The 22500-nt window shown below is 47.8% G+C and overlaps 1 protein-coding gene across 4 annotated transcripts in view; it reads right to left on the bottom strand.

The window, feature by feature from the left end:
• LOC136947336 (1-phosphatidylinositol 4,5-bisphosphate phosphodiesterase beta-4-like) overlaps window positions 1-22350 on the bottom strand; it is a 48909-nt gene extending 26559 nt beyond the window's left edge. For 3 of the 4 annotated variants that reach the window (XM_067241357.1, XM_067241360.1, XM_067241359.1), the window contains exons 1-2: window positions 22242-22350; window positions 18478-18530 (exon numbers count right to left, since the gene is read on the bottom strand). The gene's annotated coding sequence lies outside the window, so the exon portion shown is untranslated. Of the gene's footprint in view, window positions 1-10132; window positions 10152-18477; window positions 18531-22241 lie in introns of those variants that run through there. The other variant, XM_067241358.1, reaches the window with a different exon arrangement.
• Window positions 22351-22500: the final 150 nt, after the last annotated feature.

Genomic DNA, 22500 nt, shown 5'->3' with positions numbered 1-22500 from the left:
AGTGGGTATGTAGATGGTACAGATACCGTCACAGATTACGTGCAGTTTCTCAGTTTTTCTTTCAGGGAGGGAAACAGGATGTTGATTAAGCAATGAAGGGAGGAAGAGAGAGAGAGAGAGAGAGAGAGAGAGAGAGAGAGAGAGAGAGAGAGAGAGAGAGAGAGAGAGAGAGAGAGAGAGGGAAAGAGAAAGACAGAATGAGAGAAAGACAGAAAGAGAGAAAGACAGAATGAGAGAGAGACAGAATGAGAGAAAGACATAAGAAAAAGGCAACATGAAGATGAGACAGCAAGAGGAGACAAGGAGGAGAGAAAGAGAGGGATGAAGAGGGAGAACAAAAAGGGGAAAAAGAGACAGAGAGAGAAAGAGAGGCCGAGAAACGAAAAGAAAGAGAGCAGAGAGAGAGGTTGAGATGGAAAGAGCGCGGTAGCGAGGGGCCAGCTGTGCATGACAGAGCGGAAGGTGAGAGACTAAGGAGTGACTGTGTGTGTGTGTGTGTGTGTGGTGTGTGTGTACGTGTAGTGTGTGTGGTGTGTGGAGGGGGAGCAGGGAAAGAGGTTCTGTGCTTGATGTTGGGGGAAGGGGGGGGGGGCACAGATCACAGACCAGACCACATGAGAACAGCCAGCACCACCCTCACAGCAGGCGTGAGGCTGGCCGGGTGAAACCTGGAGCTGACAGGACTGCAGATGGGCTGGATGAGGAACCAGCAGAGGAACCAGCCCTCTCTTACCGGCTGCCCTGGTACAGGCGGACAATCGTGTTCACGTCCTGTTTTCAGACCATGAAACAGACTGTATATTGGTTCACATGAATAATGCCCTTTCATACCCCATCTGCAGGGCAGCAGGGCAGCATGGCATCAGGCTGCTGTCGGGTAGAGAGCAGCAGTGAACCAGGAAACAGGTTCTGTCTGAACGACCACATCAGCCTGGACGCTGGCCTTGTCAGGAGCCAGGGAGCTACGCATCCTGACCACACATCATGTGTGCAGTGTAACACAAGGTTATCCTGAAAACGGACGTTCTCACAACACGGCAATCAATAACTAAATAGTAGTCATAAAAAAAGAAACATTTTAAACGACAGCAGCAATAAATTAATATAAATAAATAATTGAGGGCATTGAATTGATGCTACTCTTGTGTGTGAACATGCTGCAGGCAGGAAAGGTGATTGTGGGTAGGAGGGCTTTCAGCTTCCCAGGATGGCAGACAGGCCTGGTGGAAGTCGACACAACTAGCATGCCAGCAGGGGAGATGAGGGAGAGGAGAGAAGGGAGGAGAGAGTAGGAGTGGTGGAGAGATGGAGGGAGAGGAGAGAAGGGAGGAGAGAGTAGGGGTGGTGGAGAGATGGAGGGAGAGGAGAGAAGGGAGGAGAGAGTAGGAGTGGTGGAGAGATGGAGGGAGAGGAGAGAAGGGAGGAGAGAGTAGGGGTGGTGGAGAGATGGAGGGAGAGGAGAGAAGGGAGGAGAGAGTAGGGGTAGTGGAGAGATGGAGGGAGAGGAGAGAGTAGGGGTGGTGGAGAGATGGAGGGAGAGGAGAGAGTAGGGGTGGTGGAGAGATGGAGGGAGAGGAGAGAGTAGGGGTGGTGGAGAGATGGAGGGAGAGGAGAGAGTAGGGGTGGTGGAGAGATGGAGGGAGAGCTACTAACAAGATGAAGATGGATCAGGAGGAGGATGTAGAAAGCTAGAAAGAAAAGAGAGATGGAGAAAGACAGATTTACATTAAGAGGTAAGTAAAGAGAGAAACAGATAATAGATATACAAAAAGAGAGAAATAGAAGAGACAGTGAGAGAGAAATGGAGACGGAGAGAGAGATGGAGACAGAGAGAGAGAGATGGAGACAGAGAGAGACAGAGATGGAGACAGAGAGAGAGATATGGAGAAAGGGCCAGGCCCTTCAAGTGCAGCCCTCCACCATCTGTGGTGCCCTACCGGGGGACCAGAAGACAGACGCACATGTCCTGTCGGGGGACCTAAACACAGACGCACGCTTCCTGTAGAGATCAGAGGAAGAGGCCAGGCAAGCCGCCAACTGCACAACACTCAGAGGGACAGGCTAAATATACACAGCACAACATGCCCAATATTCAGAGAACAACCCTGTGAATTATTACACAGAGGAACTTTCCACTGGCTTACTTGCCGTCTCCCACAGTTCATTCCAGAAGACGCCGAACCCAAAACCGAGCAGAAAGTAGGCCTGAGAAGCTCACCGTCTCCCGCAGAGCCAGACAGCAGCCTCCTTCCAGGTGAAATCCTAGTTTTTATCGGGCTACGTCGTTTCCACACGAGGAGTGTGTGTGTGTGTGTGTGTGGAGGGGGGGGGGGGGGGGGGGGGGAGCACAGGGAGGTGACGGAGCTCCGGGCCCCCATACGACCCCCTGACAATGAGATAATTACGTTAGATAGAGTCCCCGCGAGGCCAGGAGCTCCACGGCTGCAACACATCAGAAAAGACAGCGAGGGTAACACCCAGCAGTCTCTCAACTTATCATCTCCAATTACCCAGAAGCCCCGGGAACAGAGGGGGGGGGGGGGGGGCGGGGACATCACACACACACACTCACACTCCTCTGACCTGACCGAGCTACAGACACTGTCTCTCTTTGTCTAGCACACACTGCTGTTAGGTAAAAATATTTTCAAAACGAATACAAATAAACGGCCGGTGTAGGAATTATTAAAGTAATGCTCCCAAAATAAAAAGGCACAGACGGTGGAAAAACTGGAAGGATAAAGAAGCTGTGATGATAACAAGAAAGATACAGATGGAGAAAGGAAAGAAAAAAACTTTTTTAAGGATAAAGGAGATTTGCTGAACAACTCGCTCTCATCAATCACCTGATGTTTTGGTCTGATCCCAACATTCCAACCTTGCTCATCATCTGAACTCTAACCCCTCTTTGCAACAACCATGGAGGAATTACAGAGGTCTTGTAATTCCCTGACCTCTGACCCCCGCTCCTGAGAAGGGAAACCACAGCTGATCTGGTTGAGCTCTTCACAGCCTTGAATTACAAGCCACAACACAAGCCATCAGTTTGACACCTTAATAAGAGCACCATGCAACAGTCAGCACACACACAGACGTTGTTCAGGGCAACCCAAACACCAATAAACCATTAATCGGGAATCGAACTAGTAACCTTCTGATTACTAGCCCGATTCCCTAACCACTCAGCCATCTGACTCACAGTATATGCCTCAAGAAGAATAGATCCAGGTCAGCACTAATCTTTCAAAGGATCCCATGGTCTTCCCTCCATCTCCATCAGTCATCCGTCTGATAAACAGTGTGCTCTTCAATAACACCACTCATCTCCTCTCTCTGTCTGACACGGATGAGGGATCAATAAGCCACAGATAGAATATGACTCAGATGGACTTTTAAGAAAAAAAATTCAACAAGAGGAGGAGAGAGAGGGAAAGCGAGAAAGATCTTGATGACGGGAGAGGATAATCTACAATTGGAGGAGAGGAGAAGTGAGAAGAAGAGGTGAGGTGAGGAGGGGAGGTATCAGGATGGTACTGTACAGGTGCGTGGTATTAATAGAGCCGCCTGTCTAAGTGAGCCCAGATCTGATCCCAGCCCTGAGGGCTCCAGGTTGACAAGTCTTCCCTGAGGAGATCAGGAAAACACCTCCAGAGAATCTCACAGAGGAGCACCAAAGATACCTTCTCCTCAGAAGACACCAGCAGAGAAGATCAAATTGAGCTACGGCTAAATATCTCTAGAACATGTCCTCTCCCCACCAAAACAGCTCTGGTGACCTTTAAAATAAACCATTTTAAAACTCATTTGAATATTTTCTTGTGTGCCTGCAGGAGTTTCTCTGCACACTGGTGCTCATATCACAGACCTGGGTTTAAGGAAACACTGCTCTAGAGAAGCTAGCTTACAGCCACAGTCACAACAGGTTTATTTCCCCATCTTGCTACACCACTCTATCCTATTACACCTGTCATTCTGAAAGCAGGAGATTCTGTCTGTCGCGGAATGACAAACAACCTGTTCCCCACCTCTCCACATCCTGCTACATCCAGCCTCTCTGCCTTGTGTCCACAGAGCATATTGATCTTGGTGGTGACTGTCGACAATGTATGTAATACACTGGCTTCTGTATAATGTATGCTACAGAAAGACAAGGAAAGCAAATAGTGACTGTACTCACTGTGACTAGTTTATTTTGGAATTGTCCTATACATTTGAAGTCAATAAATATGAACAGACTATAGGCACAAAAACAAAAAAATCCTTTCATCAACAAACTATTTATATTTTTCCACATAACATAGATGTTGGTTATTTAGCACTTTGCATTGACATTAATCATGAAAAATCGTCATTATTTGATGTGTATTTGAGCAATAAACGTAATGATGCTTTAACGTTGGCAATCAGTCATATGATGTTTAGCCTACTAGTCCTACACGCAGCTCACAGAAATCGTGCAGCAGTTGTACAACAAGGCGGGCAGATTTTTTGAGCGTTGATAATAAAGTACTTTTTGCCTGTCATGAACATTTTAAGCCATCGCTACCACTGGGCAGTCTCATTTATACTTTATCTCTCTCTGGCCAGACTGTGCCCAGTGTAAGGCAAGGCCTGGCTGTTCCTGGCCCCGGTCTGTCTGTAGCGCCGTGAAGCGCCATCACAACCGGGAGGCGGAGCGACCTGCAGAGGAGCTAGCTTCACACACCTGTTGGCACACAGAACTGGTGAGAGGTCGTCGTCGGCGGGGGTGGAGGGGCAGAACAGACGGTTCATGGGAATAGCTCAGGGTCCCGCCAGTTCTAAAGTGAGGGTGTTCGCTCAAGCTGAAAGATTGTTTGAAAGTAAGGCCCTTATCTGACTGCGCTGAAAGAACTGAAATGCTGCCAGTATTGAGTAATACAGTTTTGGTGAGTGTACAAACAAAAGCGAAACTGTAGTTAAGTGGGTTGATCAGAGCTCTGTGACTATAGTGACCAGGATTCAGGAACATTATTCCAGGTTCGACGAACATGAAAACACATTATGTTCATGTCACAAGGTTTAGCGGGAGAGGAGCGACGAAACATCAGACATGGCCAATAACGTTACAACTAATCAGATTACAACAAACCCCATCAGACAGAATCATATTAGGTTGAATGTGTTGTCCACTGTCTCACACGGTAGTCCTTCCCCTGGAAACGTCGTGCCATAAAGGCCGGTTTTACCACCTTGGGTCATAATTGCTCGGTTAACCAATTCTCGAGCAACCACATGAGAGATTCAAATGTGTTTTTATGGCTCCCATAAGATCTCGGTGTCTGAGCAATCTGTAAATGCCCCTAAAATCAATGCACCTGTCTGTAGATTCTGTTTATGTATGTAATTTAGGCACTTTACCAGAGTGTGGCATAGACAAGGGCATCTCCACTTACACACCAGAGTAAACACACACACACACACACACACACACACGACTTAACTAGGATATCCGGTAACTGATGTTTGAATGTGTTTGTGTGGTGACGTAGTCCGTCACTGTGTAATGCGTTTAACTTGTTGCTAACGAGCCACTCTGTTTTAGGGCTTGCATTGCATCTGTTCATGTGACGGTTTATGCAAGTCAAACAGTAGGGAGGGGATGGGGTGCGGTCGTGGTGTGTGTGTGTGGGGGGCTTTCCTCTCCTCTCACTACTAACTACTTATCCAGAGCGACTTACAGTAAGTACAGGGACATTCCCCCCTAGGTAAGTAGGGTGAAGGGCCTTGCCCAAGGACACAACGTCATTTGGCACGGCTGGGAATCGAACTGGCAATCTTCAGATTACTAGCCCGCTTCCCTAACCGCTCAGCCACCTGACTCCCTAACATGGCTGACTTCCCTTCCACATTAACATGGACTACTGTGTTATCCTCGAAACCAGCTTCCGTTTAAGCCTCTGAAGGACTCGGATGAGTAATTGCTAAATTGCATAAAGCGTATTATGAGCTGGAACAAGAACAAAACGTTTTTTCACCTTGAGGGTTTTGTTGACCTTGACCAAAATAATAATTTTCCAAAGCCAACTTTTCTTTGCTGGAGTAGTGTCATAGCTTCCTTCTACAGCTATCATCCCTGTGATGGAAAGTAGCAGTCCTTTGGTCACACACTCTGAAGATAATACAAGTGTAACTCCAGTACACACGCACACATACTGAATGAGTGAACACACACACACAGAGCAAAGCACTGAATTACTCAGGAGACGAAGAGAGCCAATGAACTCATAAAGACAGAGCACACAGCCTTCCCCCCTCCCATTCTCCCTCCCTTTATGAGGTCTATATATAGCCATTCACTTTCAGCCTCAGCAGAAGAGGGTTATACAAAGGACTTAACACATGGCCTAAAAGACAGGCCTTTCATAGAGACATTAGCATCTGCCAAATAGCTGGCTGTTCACATGAGCTAGTGTCCTGTGTGTGTGTGTGTGTGTGTGTCCGTGGGTGTGTTGTGTGTGTCCCTGTCTTTGCACATGCGTGTCACGTGTGTACCTTGTGTGTGTGTGTGTGTGTGTCTGTGTGTGTGTGTGTATGTATTGGTTGTTCACGAGAGGCCTTGTCTCGCCAGCAGTAAACAGAGCAGTGTGAGAGGTGAGAGTCTGGCTCAAAGCCCTGCACTGACAGAGTCCTGGGAGGTCACTCCATGGGAGGGCAAGAGAGGGAGGGAGGAGTGGATGTGGGAGGGGGGAGGCGGAGGGTGGAAACGGGGGTGGAGTGTGGAGGGAGGGAGGGGGGAGGAGGAGTGTGTCCCCCAGGCTATCTGCATTCTGTATCAGCAGTATTTACAGACCTCTGAGAATGACTTGTGTGTGTGTGTGTGTGTTTACAGAGCTGTGTGAGTCGGAGGCACAGGGAGTTCCCCATGTGTAATGAGAGGTCAGTCCAGCACATTAGCACGCTTAGCCGTCTCTGACCTGCCTTCAGTCCGAACTCCACCAACACCGACACTCCCTCCAGCATGAACAGCAGCTACCGCACCACACACCGAACATCCATCAACACTTGAAACTTCCCTGGAGTCGTTCTTCCTCACAACTACACTCACCACACTACCACTTCCTCTGCTTATACGTTCTCATCTACTAACTTGAAGTGGAACAGTTTAAGAATCTTCTAAAGCAATGCGGGGGGAGCAATTCCACTGTGGTAGTACTGCATGTGTAACAGTGCCTAAGTGTGTGTGTGTGCGCTCGTGCGTGCACATGTCTCTACGTGTGTGTGTGTGTGTGTGACATTCTTTAATGGTCTCAATTAGAGCAGATTATGGGGCAGAGGGTACGGAACACACACTAAGGCCTGTGTTTCCTGACCGAGCCTGCCCAAACATGGACAAAACCTAGCGAGCTATCTCAGACTCCCCCTGACTCTACACTTTATATAATTCCTAGTAAAGGAGGGAAAACAGGCCTTGCCTGAAGTGTGAGAAGATTTATCTTGGCACAGGCAGACACCCCCCCATGGTTCACCACAAGCTTCATGGTTCTGGTATCAGGACTGATACCATGACCAGGACCATGAGGACCCTACCCTCGTCACCACTCAGAGGGCAGGACAAACTCCGGCCTCCCTTCTCATTCCTTCATCTTCCTTCTTCTGGGGGGTTTCTATTGGTTTTTGGACCAATCAAAACAATTTTTTTAAACGACTGTACGCGATAAAGGACATCTCTCAGTTGAAGAATTTAGTCAGTACCGACTGTGAACACCAGCCAAACTCCCCACCTCAATTGTGACCGTAGTTCAGCCTCACTCGGAATGCAGACTCTTGCACCATGTGGCTCTGTTTTACTGTAAATATGTAGGCATCATACAGCTTAACAACACTTACACACACACACACACAGGCCCAGTCACACACAGACACACACATAGGGAAAGCTGGTTGGCATCCCTGACCCTGCAGAAACAGTTGGTCAGCCAGTTTGAATTCCAGCTGAAGGGGATTTCATTCTCCCTCAGATAGTCCCAGCATGGCCGCCCCCAGGCACAGTCATTAGAGGCTCTAATACAGGCCTCGCTGTTATTGGACAGACTAAGAATAGCAGGGAGCACTGAGCAGTCATGCTATGGCCTGCTACTGGTCGCTCGCAGGCCTTCCCCCACGCCAGCTGAGGGGGCACAGGGACTTGTGTGAGAGAGAAAGAGAGAGAGAGAGAGAGAGAGAGAGAGAGAGAGAGAGAGACACAGGGGGAAAGCTCAGAATTCACCCCGCTGCCCAAATAAGTACCTATGAAAGAGGACTTGGCCAAAAAGCTGACTGTGCCCTGGTGACCTGCAGATATAGCAGCCAGGAGAATAGAGCATATTTTTCCAGCCGCAGAAATAGAACATGGCCTTATAGAGATGGGACAGCGAGCGGATGGAGAGAGAGAGGGGGCAGGGGTTAAATGTTTCCCCAGAATCTGAGCTGTCCGCTGGGGTAAACCCAGACCCAGAGCCCCTGGAAAGGGATGCTGATGTGGGTGTCTGGAGCTGGTTAATTACCAGAGAGATTATGTGTAGCACAGAAGTTCAGCAGATCAGAAATATGTTTACCGATGTTTTGTTGCACTTAAAACAAGAGAACATGACCGTCATCGTCATTTTTATATATAAAAATAATAACAGGCGATGGATGAATGAGAAAAAAAGAGAGAGAGATAGAAATAAAGGGAGAACCTTTAAAGTCCAAACAAACAAACAGCGCACAGATGTTGCTACTCTCTGACACCACTGGTCTCCATAGCAACCCCGCCAGCCAGTAATAGCCCCTTGCTTGCCTCAACCTAGCCACGGGGACTGATTGGCTGCGTCCATCTCTCTCATACAGTAAACACACACACACACACACACACACCAGTCTCCTGGTAGCAGTACTCAGAGTGGGATCCCAGTGTATTTATAGAGCCCATCACACTAGGGAGTTCTCTCTCCCAACCAAGGGGACAAGGAGCCACACACACACACACACACACACAGGTAGAGGCAGACTAAGGAAAACTGATAAAATCAGCATCACATCACACCATGAAAAAAGTACCCCCTGACACCCTCCCTCAACCACACACACACACACACACACACACACACACACACACACACACACACACACACACACACACACACACACACACACACACACACACACACACACACACACACACACACACACACACACACACACACACACACACACACACACACACACACACACACACACACACACACACACACACACACACACACACACACACACACACACACACACACACACACACACACACACCCCCTGACTGATTAAGACCGTGAACCACGCAAGCACTGAATGTGACTGTAGGACCACAGTAAAACCCTCTCAAGTTGTGACTGTAGCTACACAACGACAGTTTCTTTCTATCTGGTCCAATCAACATGGATCAAACACAAGCAATTGGACCTGCTTCCTGCCTCAGCCCCTGAACATGAATGTGATGCTCCCATGTTCCCCAACTTATGACGTGTTTGTACCTCATCCAGTACATTTAGTCATTTAGCAGACGCTCTTATCCAGAGCGACTTACAGTAAGTACAGGGACATTCCCCCGAGGCAAGTAGGGTGAAGTGCCTTGCCCAAGGACACAACGTCAGTTGGCATGACCGGGAATCGAACTGGCAACCTTCGGATTACTAGCCCGCTTCCCTAACCGCTCAGCCACCTGACTCCCTTGTACCTCATCCAGTAACACGTTTCCCCTCCAACAAGTCCAGCAGTGAGGCTTAACCAAGCTCACAGAGCGAGGCTGGACACAGACGTGTGCATGATAACCTCTGTCTCCATAGTGTCCAGGGGATCGTGGTGTGTGCAGTACATTATCCCTCTCAAAATGTGTTCACATGGAGATTGGCAATCAATGCACCACTAAAGAGGTTCATCTCAAGCCTGGAGCTTGGCTGCTGTGGTTCTGGCGGCTGTGGCTAAATCCATCGGAGGATTTTTACACAAGAGAGAGAGAGAGATAGAAAGAGAGACAAAAAGAGAGGAAAGGCTGCCTCTGTGGTCATCGAGAGAGAGAGAGAGAGAGAGAGAGAGGTGCATCGATGTTCTGGAGTGTGTTGGAACGCTGTATAGCACAGTGTGTAGGTCTCCATCTTACCAGATATACGGAGAAGCTATGAACCGGGAGGGGGGGGGGGGGGGCGGGTCCCACCAGAGAGCTGAGGACACCACTGGGCCACTCTGTAAGGGGGGAGGAGGAGGGGAGAGAAGAGAAGAGAGAGGAGCGGTTGATGGGTGTGATTTGTGCCGATCTACTGTATACCCATCTCCATGCAGAGCTATTCCATCACTGTAATAACCCTTCTCATTACTGATGATGCCTAGGCTACCCCCAGGGGAACACTACACCGTCAGGTGCAATCACACACACACACACACACACACACACACACACACACACACACACACACACACACACTGCGCTGTGGGCTGCAGACGTTAATCATACGTCCGTCTCCTGCTAAGTAAACTTTTAAAAGGAAGCTTGGCTCGCGTGATGAATGACAGCTGGCTCACACACAGCTGGAACTGAGGGGGGGAACATCAGTCACCTGACGCCGTGTCTGCAACCCCACGGGAGGGGGGAGCAGGGGAGATGACCCACCGCTCCACCCCTCTCCACCCCGACCCCTCCACCTCGCCCGTCTCTCTTCTGCTTCACATTCTACCTTTCCTGTCTCTCTCCCTCTCTCTCCGTCGCCCCACTCTCTGTGTGGTCAACGGTGCTCTCTCCTCCTGCAGGGCAGGGACAACTGGATATGTTCAACATGTCAGACGTCGTTGCTGAGTGGATTCTCTGCTCAGACACACTGCACCTAACAAGGCAGGAATGTCCCGGTGTAGGAACATATTTATGTTCCACTGAGTGTTTTGGTGGGAACACGGCACAGAGCCATGAGATGGGGTGGGAGAGAGAGAGAGAGAGAGAGATGGAGAAAGAGGGGTAGAGATAAAGATGGTGGGAGAGAAAGAGGAGGGATGGGGAGAGTAGGAGAAAGAGAGAGAGAGGGAGAGAGAGAGATGTCATGGGACAATGCTGGCTCTCGAGAGGGAATGACATTAAGACTGAGCAAACTATCTTTATACCAGCTCAGACAGCTTCGCAGGGTGTCCTGACTGGTACACTGCATACCTTAAAGGTCTGAACCCCCTGGGGAACCAGTTCCAGCGCAGCGCACATCAAACACTGAAAATATCTTCAAGCGCCAGGGCTTGGGGTGACACTCAGCCAGATTGATTGGGGAATCTTTCGCTTAAGGCCACCCCCCTCTCTCAATCAACATAGTGTATTTTTAGACTCTCCTCCCTGTGTTGTTCCAGGTGACATCCAGTAGTGAGGCAGACATTCCCTTGATTGAGGAAGCAGGTAAGAGCGTGCTAATCCTGCTGGTGGATTTAGAACCGGGAGGAGAACGAGAGGGAGTAGCAGGCAGCTGTAATCAGGGGAGCACACAGGGACAGCCACGAGCACTGTCACACTGTCACACTGTCACAGTGTCACAGTGTCACACTGTCCCGTACAGGAAGAGAGACATAAGGAGAGAGACAGGGAAAGATCCATGGAAAGAGACAAGGAGAGAGACAGGGAGAGACCCATGGAAAAAGACAGGGAGAGAGACAGGGAAAGACCCATGGAAAGAGACAGGGAGAGAGACAGGGAAAGACCCATGGAAAGAGACAGGGAGAGAGACAGGGAAAGACCCATGGAAAGAGACAAGGAGAGAGACAGGGACAGTTAGAGGCTGCTTGCCATGAAAGACTACTCACTGCCTTGTGACAGAGTGACTGTAACTTAAACCAGCTACACAAACACTCGAGAAAGATGACAAAGAGACAGAGAAGCATACTGGGTCATTTGAGTGAGTAGCTTCACATAGCGTGCTATCAGAACTCTGATCTTCCGACATCCCCCTGCGGAACTCTTACGCAAGCTCCCGATTGGATCCCTGCTCTGAGAAACTCTGGCCCCTCGACCCGCCCTTTACCCGGTGGCAGCTTCCCATAGGACAGCCAGGGTTGTGAGAAGGTCGATTGCCAGGTTACCGGGCCACCATATTGAATATTGCTTTTCTAAACATAGAGTCGTGGACGTGTGAGGGAGGGGTGGAGGGAGAAGTGAGAGGGTCGCGCTCCTCTCTCAACACTCTAGGGAGTCAGATGGCTGAGCGGTGAGGGAGTCGGGCTAGTAATCTGAAGGTTGCCAGTTCGATTCCCGGCCGTGCCAAATGACGTTGTGTCCTTGGGCAAGGCACTTCACCCTACTTGCCTTGGGGGGAATGTCCCTGTACTTACTGTAAGTCGCTCTAGATAAGAGCGTCTGCTAAATGACTAAATGTAAATGTCAACACATCCTTTCTCCCGGGCAGTCACACAACTCACCAGCTGGAGTTCATTTGTGTGTCGAGGGTGACAGAACACAAGCGAAGAGGCTTTTTCCATCTACTGAGACCCGACTGCCAGTCCGCAGGTGTCAGTGATCTAAAGTGGACTTTATTCCGACAGCCATGTTTACAGTTTGGGCTCTTGATAGTGAACACCAACGGAGGGATGCTTATCTCCTCTGGATAGCATCTTCAGGCTTTCTATCCTAACCCAGCATCTTAAAGCTGACACAAATAAACCTGCACTGCAGCAGCTACTGTGGGTGGTGTTTTCTATCAGAGCCTGCTCGAGTCTGGGTGGGGAGGAGTCCTCATAATAAGGTGTTATTTGATATTCATTATAGCACCTGCAGAAGGAACGCTGGCTGAGGCACACACGAGAACACTATAGAACACACGAGAACACTATAGAACACACAAGAACACTATAGAACACACGAGAAAACTATAGAACACACGAGAACACTATAGAACACACGAGAACACTATAGAACACACGAGAACACTATAGAACCCATGAGAACACTATAGAACACATGAGAACACTATAGAACACTATAGGCAGGATCACAGCGCTGGGTTTCAGTAGGAGAGGGTCTGGGCAGATGAAAGGTTTACCTCAAGATACCCACACAGAAGCTCGCATAGGACATTATACTATTCTCAGCACAAAAGCAGCCAGACTACAGTGTCTGGAAGAATCCAGATCCTGTCTGCTGGGTGTGGCATGCCACTGAGGATGTACACTCAGACTGAAAGCTTGTAGACTGTCAATGTAAAACCACATCCTTTTACTGCTACCCTTTCATAGAAAACTCAAGAGATTGAGTGAGTGAGTGTGAGAGAGAGAGACAGACAAAGAGGCAGAGGAGAGAGAGAGATGTTCTCCTTGTGGGTGAAATGAGAGAGCATTATCACTCCCTGTCCCTCGGCAAGACTCAGGCAAGACTGTTGCTAACGAGGGGGAAATGAGGTCTGGGGCTCTCTCTCTCACCACACACACACACACACACACACACACTCCTTATTAGCAGGTTTGATTAGCTCAGAGGGACTCAGGGTGCCACAGTGACCTGATACGTAACACACAGCACTTCTTCTTTTGCTCTTTGCTGGGAAACCGGCCTAGTGACATTTGGTACACGAGAATGCAACACTGTTGACGCCAACTTCAAACAATGATTCTGTTCAACGTAATGCAAACCAACAACCAACGTTTTAATTAATCCTGTGAAAACTGTTTTCGTAGGTAAGTGCTATATCAAGCTATTGTGATTCTACCTTCATCTTTTAATCAGGTTTACAGTAGACTGTAGGATCTGTGGGAACATACCGACACTGAATCACTAACTCATGTACACGAACACAAACACACACAAACAAACAAACAAAAGGCGACAGGCATTGCTTCTCAAACCAGTGTTTGGGTGGCTTTCTACAGCTAATTGGCTTGGGGGTGGTTCCAGCACAGGGAACTGCAACCCATAAATTGGTGTGTGGGTGAATGTTTGTGTTGTGTGTGTGTATGTGAGTGGGTGAGTGTGTGTGCAACTGTGAGAAGCAATGATTACGCGTAAAAGTGTATACAGCAGTTTGCCCATTATGTGTGTGTCAGAATCGGGCACAGTGCTTTGTTGTTGTGTAACTGCTATATATGTGATGCAACTCTATGGATGTCTATCAGTCTGCTGTCTACCAGTCTGTCTGTTACTCTGCAGGCAGCAGTACTAATACCAAGACTAGATTGTGTTTTATTAGACAAAAAAAAACTGTGGATTTCAAACATTTGTCAAAAACTGATTTAGAGTGCACTCGATTTCGCTTGCTTTAGTTTCAGTAACTCTAAACAACATTTCCTCTGTGTTATGATATCTTTCTGGACAGATTTATGTGTTGAGTGTTTGTGTAAAGACGGCTTTGGAGGAGCCCAGGAGTTAAGGTTTCTGACAGGCTGCCTATGACAGCACTGGGGCTCTGGAGCCTACCCAGTAGGCCTGTACTGGACACCCAGAGACTGTACTGGACACCCAGCGACTGTACTGGACACCCAGAGACTGTACTGGACACCCAGAGACTGTACTGGACACCCAGAGACTGTACTGGACACCCGGAGGACTGTAGGCCAGTCAAGGCTCCTGAGTTCTACAAGGCCATGTTTACACATTCTGTTTGTTTCTTCCTTAAAGCCACTGATCTCTGATATAGCATTTTTTGAGACATAGACGAATAGTTGACATATTCTTGAACTTACAATTCTACAGCTTTAATGTTGCACAGTTTCTTCCCATAAGTTATGTTCATTTCTTGTCCAACCAGCAATATTTAACACTATAATCAAGGTTTAACCCTTGTGTTATCTTCGGGTCATTCTGACCCATCAGTCATTGTGCCCCACCGTCGTATTGCGACAAATTTACCTCCTACAAAAACAAAGTGAAGCATTTTCTTTTAACTGTCGGGCTGTCTCAGACCCCCCACATTGCAATGGTTAAAATAAAATTATTTTTATTTGTTTTTGTATTGGGTAAAATTGGGTAAACACAAAGGTGGTTCGTTATGAACCTTTGGGTCATGTGACCCGAAGGCAGCACAAGGGTTAAGCAGATGTAACTTTAAGTATTAATCTTGAAACAAGTGGAGCCACAGATCGTGATTTTAACATTGTTAGCCTAACTCTGTTTCCAGATAAGTGAGAGATGGTGAGCAAATATTGCATAATTAATGGTACTTACATTCGTGTCACTGTGTGATCTCATCAGTTACAACTGAACACTGTAGCTGTCTTAGAATGTGTTTTTCTTTTTTTCTTCATTTATTTCTCCCTCCCCCTCCTAAGAGCACTGTTGTAAAACAGAGAGGCTGAATTCCTCCTGTTTATCTAGTCATCTGATCTTAGTAGCCAGTCATGTGTTTGAGAGTGAAGCATGTTTAGCCCTGCTCTGCTCCTCTACACTCTGAAAACAGGCTTGTTTGGTCAAACTTCCTACCGCACAAAGCTTCTCTATAATAAAAGACCCACCCCCAACACACACAACACTGACTGTCTGATCTCTCTCTCTCTCTCTCTCTCTCTCTCTCTCTCTCTCTCTCTCTCTCTCTCTCTCTCTCTCTCTCTCTCTCTCTCTCTCTCTCTCTCTCTCTCTCTCTCTCTCTCTCTCTCTCTCTCTCTCTCTCTCTCTCTCTCTCTCTCTCTCTCTCTCTCTCTCTCTCTCTCTCTCTCTCTCTCTCTCTCTCTCTCTCTCTCTCTCTCTCTCTCTCTCTCTCTCTCTCTCTCTCTCTCTCTCTCTCTCTCTCTCTCTCTCTCTCTCTCTCTCTCTCTCTCTCTCTCTCTCTCTCTCTCTCTCTCTCTCTCTCTCTCTCTCTCTCTCTCTCTCTCTCTCTCTCTCTCTCTCTCTCTCTCTCTCTCTCTCTCTCTCTCTCTCTCTTTTTTTGCAGTAAGAGGGCTGTGGGGCAGTGTTGCAGTAAGAGGGCTGTGGCGCAGTGTTGCAGTAAGAGGGCTGCGGGGCAGTGTTTCAGTGAGAGGGCTGCGGGGCAGTGTTTCAGTGAGAGGGCTGTGGGGCAGTGTTTCAGTGAGAGGGCTGTGGGGCAGTGTTTCAATAAGAGGGCTGTGGGGCAGTGTTTCAGTAAGAGGGCTGTGGGGCAGTGTTTCAGTAAGAGGGCTGCGGGGTAGTGTTTCAGTAAGAGGGCTGCGGGGCAGTGTTTCAGTAAGAGGGCTGCGGGGCAGTGATGCAGTAAGAGGGCTGCGGGGCAGTGTTTCAGTAAGAGGGCTGCGGGGCAGTGTTTCAGTGAGAGGGCTGTGGGGCAGTGTTGCAGTGAGAGGGCTGTGGGGCAGTGTTGCAGTGAGAGGGCTGTGGCGCAGTGTTGCAGTAAGAGGGCTGCGGGGCAGTGTTGCAGTAAGAGGGCTGCGGGGCAGTGATGCAGTGAGAGGGCTGCGGGGCAGTGTTTCAGTGAGAGGGCTGCGGGGCAGTGTTGCAGTAAGAGGGCTGTGGCGCAGTGTTTCAGTAAGAGGGCTGCGGGGCAGTGATGCAGTAAGAGGGCTGCGGGGCAGTGTTTCAATAAGAGGGCTGCGGGGCAGTGATGCAGTAAGAGGGCAGACCTGCCATGCTCCCTAAGCGTTAGACTCAGTGAGCCAAGCCATCAGAGAGAGAGAGTAATTATAGCTATCCAGGAGAGGATGCTACCAAGTCACGTTATGCATTCTGGAGCGAAGGTCGACAGTTTAATTGGAAGAGCAAATTACGCTTGTACAGATCCCCATAGTGGATTGAGCCATGGGTAGACTGAAAGTGAGTGCAGATCTGTCTGTGTGTGTGTTTCTAAGCCGTGCATGTGATGGATGTGTTTCTGACTCGACCTGTGTGTGAGGTGCATGTGTGTGTTTCTAAGGGAGGAATTAAATAAGTAGCTAATAGCTTTTCCTTTCATTACTGTGTATTTTTAGAGCCACGCACAGTCCAAGTAAAGTCTGTGCTTTCAGAGGGTTTTTCTCGTGAATTGTAAATGCAGCCTCAAGCCAGCCTGCCTGCTTCTACTAAATAAGCTAAGCTAATTCTGCTAAATGTTTGCTAAGAAGTGGTAAATATTGACTTGATGAATTTGCACCATCCATCTGTTCATGGAAAGCCCGCTCCCTTTCCCTGTTGTCTGACCTCTCTCCCTTTCTCCCTCCTTCTCCCTCCCTCCCTCCCTCCCTCCCTCCCTCCCTCCCTCCCTCCCTCCCTCCCTCCCTCCCTCCCTCCCTCCCTCCCTCCCTCCCTCCCCTCCCTCCCTCCCCCGGGGTAAGGTATGAGATCTACGAAGGGTACTTCTGTTCCCCTTCCAGCCCCTCTCAACCTATCACAGCGCAACCCGAAACTCTCTCTTCAAACGGACACTTCTGAAAGTTTATCTCCATTACAATCAACAGCACATAACCTCAGCATAAGCAAAGCCATGCTCAGCAAAGCGGTCAACTGCAGTTCAGAACCTACTTCCCTACCCAAAACACAAGGGTGGAGTTGGAGCTCTCCACTGCTTGGCTTGTTGATGTAGTCCCAAGACGTTGAGTGGTTGATCCTCTTGAGTATAAAGGGTTTCAACGACCGCTGCTCATCTTGTCACCGTCTCCACGGCGACGGGAAGTGACAGGACCTGCTCTGGCCTTGACCTTCCACCTGTCCCCCCAGATGGTGGCCCACGGCCCAACCGCGCCTCCCCGACCATAAATCTGACACTCACCAACCATGTGGGGGCTAATCTGCCCTAGCGACAGCCTGCCTGCACGCTGCACACCCCACGTTACATCCCTGCTTGTATTCCACTCCGCATTTCAGAGCCATTAAAGTTTATGACTGCGTTCCAAAAACACGCACGCGCAGCACAAGAACCCAGGCTGCTTATCAATGAGTGATGCCGTTGAAGCCTGAGAAAAACACAGCGCATCTGTCATACATGGGAAACTCAATAGGAATGAGAGCAGGCAGTCCCATTGCCCTGACATGGTCGTGAATTCTTCCTCTACAAAGGAATGACATAAAGAACGAGACCGAAGGCCAAATCAGATCTCCACTACTCCTTCCTACCTGTAAAAAAAAAAAAAACGGAAACTGGAACTGCGCGTGCAGCCTCGTCCTCGATGGCAGCGCCGGCGTATGTCCATATTCATCAGAGTTAACTCACATGGGGATATAGTATTACATAGGGCTTCATTGCATGAGTCATGCACTTATTTGCAGAAATGACTTTCCATCACAACAACAGTTGTGTAAGCTGTGCTAAGTGTATGCAGACAACATAGGGAAAAAAACACACATAACCTTGTGTAGCCTACAGTTGGCCTTCAGTAGGAGACCAAAAAGGGCACATTTTGTTGGTCGACTCTGATCTGCCTAAGTCTCACACGGTATAAAAGTCTTCAGACATTTATATATATGATATACATCACAGTATGTCATCAGGTATCACGTGTCATATTAGGTATTATAATTCACATGTTTATGAATGAGCTGGCATGGAGCGCAGTGTTTGCTCTATGGCTCTTCACTGCACAGAGAGCACTTTATCACCTGTGGTGTAAACTTACCAGTTCAACATGAAGTTAGCCTTCTTCAGTGGGAGAAACTCATCTCTCTTGGCCTGTAGAAACACACAAAAAAAGAAGAAAAAAAAAGTGAAGAGGGAGAATTTAATTTTCCAGCGAGATCCCAGGATATGGTCATATTAGGCAGCAGGATGCGTGGCTGTCCCATCCTTTGGACATGAAGTCCTCAGATGTACTGGAGTGAGACAGACGCATACCTCTGCCCCTCTCTCTCCTGCCAAGCAAAACAGCCAGTAAATTACAATATCGACCGACAGCAGCATGGGGGCTCTGCTCGTCTGCCTGCAACAATAAGGCTGTGACTCAACATGTTTCCAAACAAACAATGGTGGGCATTATTCATCAGAGAATGGATCTGTCGGTCGTCAGTGTCTAGATCCTCCACAGTTTCTCTCTCAGTCCTTATATGTCCATCTGACTGACGGCTACGCAGAAACAACATGGCCGTTCTCGCACATAGGCACAGAGTGGCTGGGATAAACTTGATACCTTTGTCAAAACAAAAGACTTGAGAGATGAGCTAATGTAGGCTGAATCCTTCTGAAAGGCAACACAATCCACTGTTGAGTCTGATGTTTGACTACTGTACACAGCCTATGTGAGTGAGTGAGTGAGTGAGTGAGTGAGTGAGTGAGTGAGCGAGAGAACAGGCAACTAAGACAGCATAGGAGCGGCAAACGCAGGTTTTCTGGTTCCCACCCACAGTTAACTCCTGACCCCAGCTTTAATACGATACGATTTTTTGATAAGCATGTCAATATGAAGAGAAAAGAGATCTCTACCCAAACACAAACAAACATAGCATTGAATTTATGAAAGGTCAGGACCACAACAACAAACCTCTCCAAGGACAACAGGCCTTGGGCTACGTGTGTGCTGGAGTGTGTCTTTGTGAGAGAGTGTGAGAGAGAGAATGGGAGTGATAAAGAGAGACTGAGGAAGAAAGAAAAGGAGAGAAAGGAGAGACAGAGAGAGATACTGTAGATGAACAGACAGAAACCAACAAAAGGCAGGCTTTATTTCTGACAAAGCTAAACCCACAATACAAACAGCAGAGAGGGGAACTCCCATGTTTGCAGAGCACCACACTGTTGAAGTCGCCTAAGACACAGGATCACAGCTGTCAAAGTGCTTAGAGCTCAGACATGCTGATGTTTGTGCAATCAATTATTAATACTATTAATACATTGTTTTACTTAGGCAAGCTCCGATTTCTTTCATCCAAAACAACCTCGTCAGTGAAAATAAAAATAACGAACGTCGACATTTGAGAGTCTGTCTTTGTAACATGTAACATTTGTAACAAGACCTCACGGCTATGTAGCCGAGAAGGATGCGCGTCAGTTTCTCTGTCAGTTGGTCTCAATTATTTGACGTTAAGAAAGAAAAATTCAGTTGATTTCATCAATCTTAGGCCAACCTTTAGACAATTTTCTTGATAGACCATAAATTTCAAACTAGTGAAGGTATTTTCATATTATGACCAACACCCAAAACAAACTGCAGACTTTTAATAAAAAAATATGTGGCGGAACTGTGGCATCCCACTTTTACTGTGTGCTCTGCCGAATCAGTGTCAAACAGGTGTCACATCTTGTTATTTGTATTTATTCCCTGTGTGACTCATAGCAAGTCGGTATTGTGGTTTAGCCAGGCTACACTAAATGTCAGGATTTTGGTGGATTTTGTGGTTCTCAAATCTAGAATCTTCCCCATTTCATACAGTTAACAGAACACCCGTCTACTGGACCGTGTCCTACAGCCTTACAACTGTGCCTGGGTCATTTGGGTAAAAAGTAGCCTAGTTAATTAAGAACATCAAAGGCATTTGTTGTTCTCTAACTTCTACATGCTCCTGTGTCAGGACCCTTCACTGGAAGTCTGACCTCTGCATTTTACCCTTCAAAGAAACAAACTTAATTGGTGTCAGACAGACCGACTCTCCAAGACAACACTGAACAGCCAAGTCTGCTCCAGGTCCACAGCCCACACAAAGGTTGAAAAACACGGTTTCACTGCGAAGTCACAGAGACCTGGAGCCTCCAGTTTGGAGGGAAATGTTGCACCACCACCCGAACCATTACAGTGCCATAGACGGCACATTGTGTACCGGGTACATTCTGTACAATATGGTGCAGTGCTGTCGGTAGCTCATAATCTGCCTCCTCAAGACAAAGCAATCAGCATGCTGAATTGGTTTTTAAGCTGAACTCATAACAATTACCGTACCCTCTGGTCCGAAAAACACCCCCACACACCCGCGGTTAGCCTTTAAGCTTCTTAGCGCACCTCTATTCATCAAACTGCTTCACGGTGAAGGTGTAAGCCACAGGTAGGGGATTGTTTTTGTGCGAGGGAGGGTAATGTTTGCCTCTGTAATCACCTCGGAGGTGCTTATATCACAGTGTCAATAACCCAAACCTGACTTTGTTTTATTGCACAATTGTGTGATCTCAGCAACTGAACCGGTAGACTAGCCGACTAAAGGAAAACATTAACAAAGACTTTAGTTATCTTAAGACATGCCATTATGTATCTTATGCTGGGACCTTTGTTTTAGCCTAACTTTTTTTGTAAATAATCTAGGAATCTTTATCCAACTTCACTGTACACAGAATTCGGCGTTTCGTTTCAAGGACAATCCGTTTAATAATATATCCAGGTAACGACCACTAACAACACTATTCGTAGAAATCGGGACAAATAGCCTACTGGTCTGGTCAGGACGGCGCGCACACAGGTTAGCGAGAACCATAGACTGGGAGAGAACAAGTCAGGTGTTACGGACCTGCACCTCGCGCCAGGTGTGTGCAAGAGACAGCTCGATGCACGAGATATAACATCTCGCTGTAAGCAAAAATGTCACATTGTATTCCAACGTTTGAAAACCTATATAGTAACAGTATTCAAGCCAATTGTTAATTAACTGAAAAAGTTGCGTTCTGTAGAGGGTACAGCTAGCTACATTGCTAATAGAAACCCTGCTATGGAAATATGAAGATAGTACATGCATAGACATCGCAGAATGACAGGTATAAGCATACAGTAACGTTAGTTAGCAACATTTTGATGCGTATCCGCCTGCAAAAGATATAGTTAGCATTTTCAACACTAACGTTAGCTAACCTTCATCGTTGTTGAAAAGTGTGGTTGATGTAAAAATAACTATCTCAATAAGCCAAGCATGGTTGCTTTCAACATGCACTTGCTAGCAGAAGAAAGGTCAGAAATTGTGCATCCACACACCAGACAGTGTGGTAGTTTACTTAAATGAGAAGATGAACTCAGCTGGCTTCTGCTAGCCTCTGCACCGTGTCCTGATGGAACCAGCTCCAACGTTAGCTAGCTGCGAAGGCTACTAAAACATCAGTATTTCCCTCCATGCAATTGTCATGTTTTGAAGCCGCTGCTAAATAGGATAGCCCACCATTGGCCATGCTTGTAGGTCTGGTTATAAACAAGTGGAAAACGCTAACGTTAGCTAAAACTATTCGAAGACACCCAAATCTGGATTGTCGTTTGATCTTGGACGATAGGAAGAATGTGTCTGACCTCCGGCCGAGCGAGTGATGGTGGAGTTGAGGATCCAGTCTCGTTCACAACGTTACCGTTATGATACAAGCTATGTCAGGACGCTCTTCACAACTACAACGCAAATATGGTCCCTTCGTGCAAAGTGGTGCTCTACACAGCAATTCGATGCTTCTTTTGCGTTTTAAAATGTCGAAATATTGCATTTTCCTTACGTGAAAATGTGGTCGAGACGGAGGCGGATTAAATCCGATGTAAAAATGATGCTTGCAGAGGCCGGGTCGGGATTTTCTCTCCTGCTTCCAGCTGCTCTATCTATCTCCCTCTCTCTTTATCCGTCCCTCCCTACAAACCCTCTCCTCTTGTACCACTCGCCCTCCAGTGGAGAACGGCCCGCTGCAGTACGTTTTGGAACCCTTCTCAGAGCGAGCGTGTGTGTGTCTCTGTGTGTGTGTGTGTGTGTGTGTGTCTGTG

This window comes from Osmerus mordax, chromosome 8 (genome assembly GCF_038355195.1).
Source record: "Osmerus mordax isolate fOsmMor3 chromosome 8, fOsmMor3.pri, whole genome shotgun sequence".
NCBI lineage: Eukaryota > Metazoa > Chordata > Actinopteri > Osmeriformes > Osmeridae > Osmerus > Osmerus mordax.
This window is presented reverse-complemented; position numbering and strand designations above follow the sequence as displayed.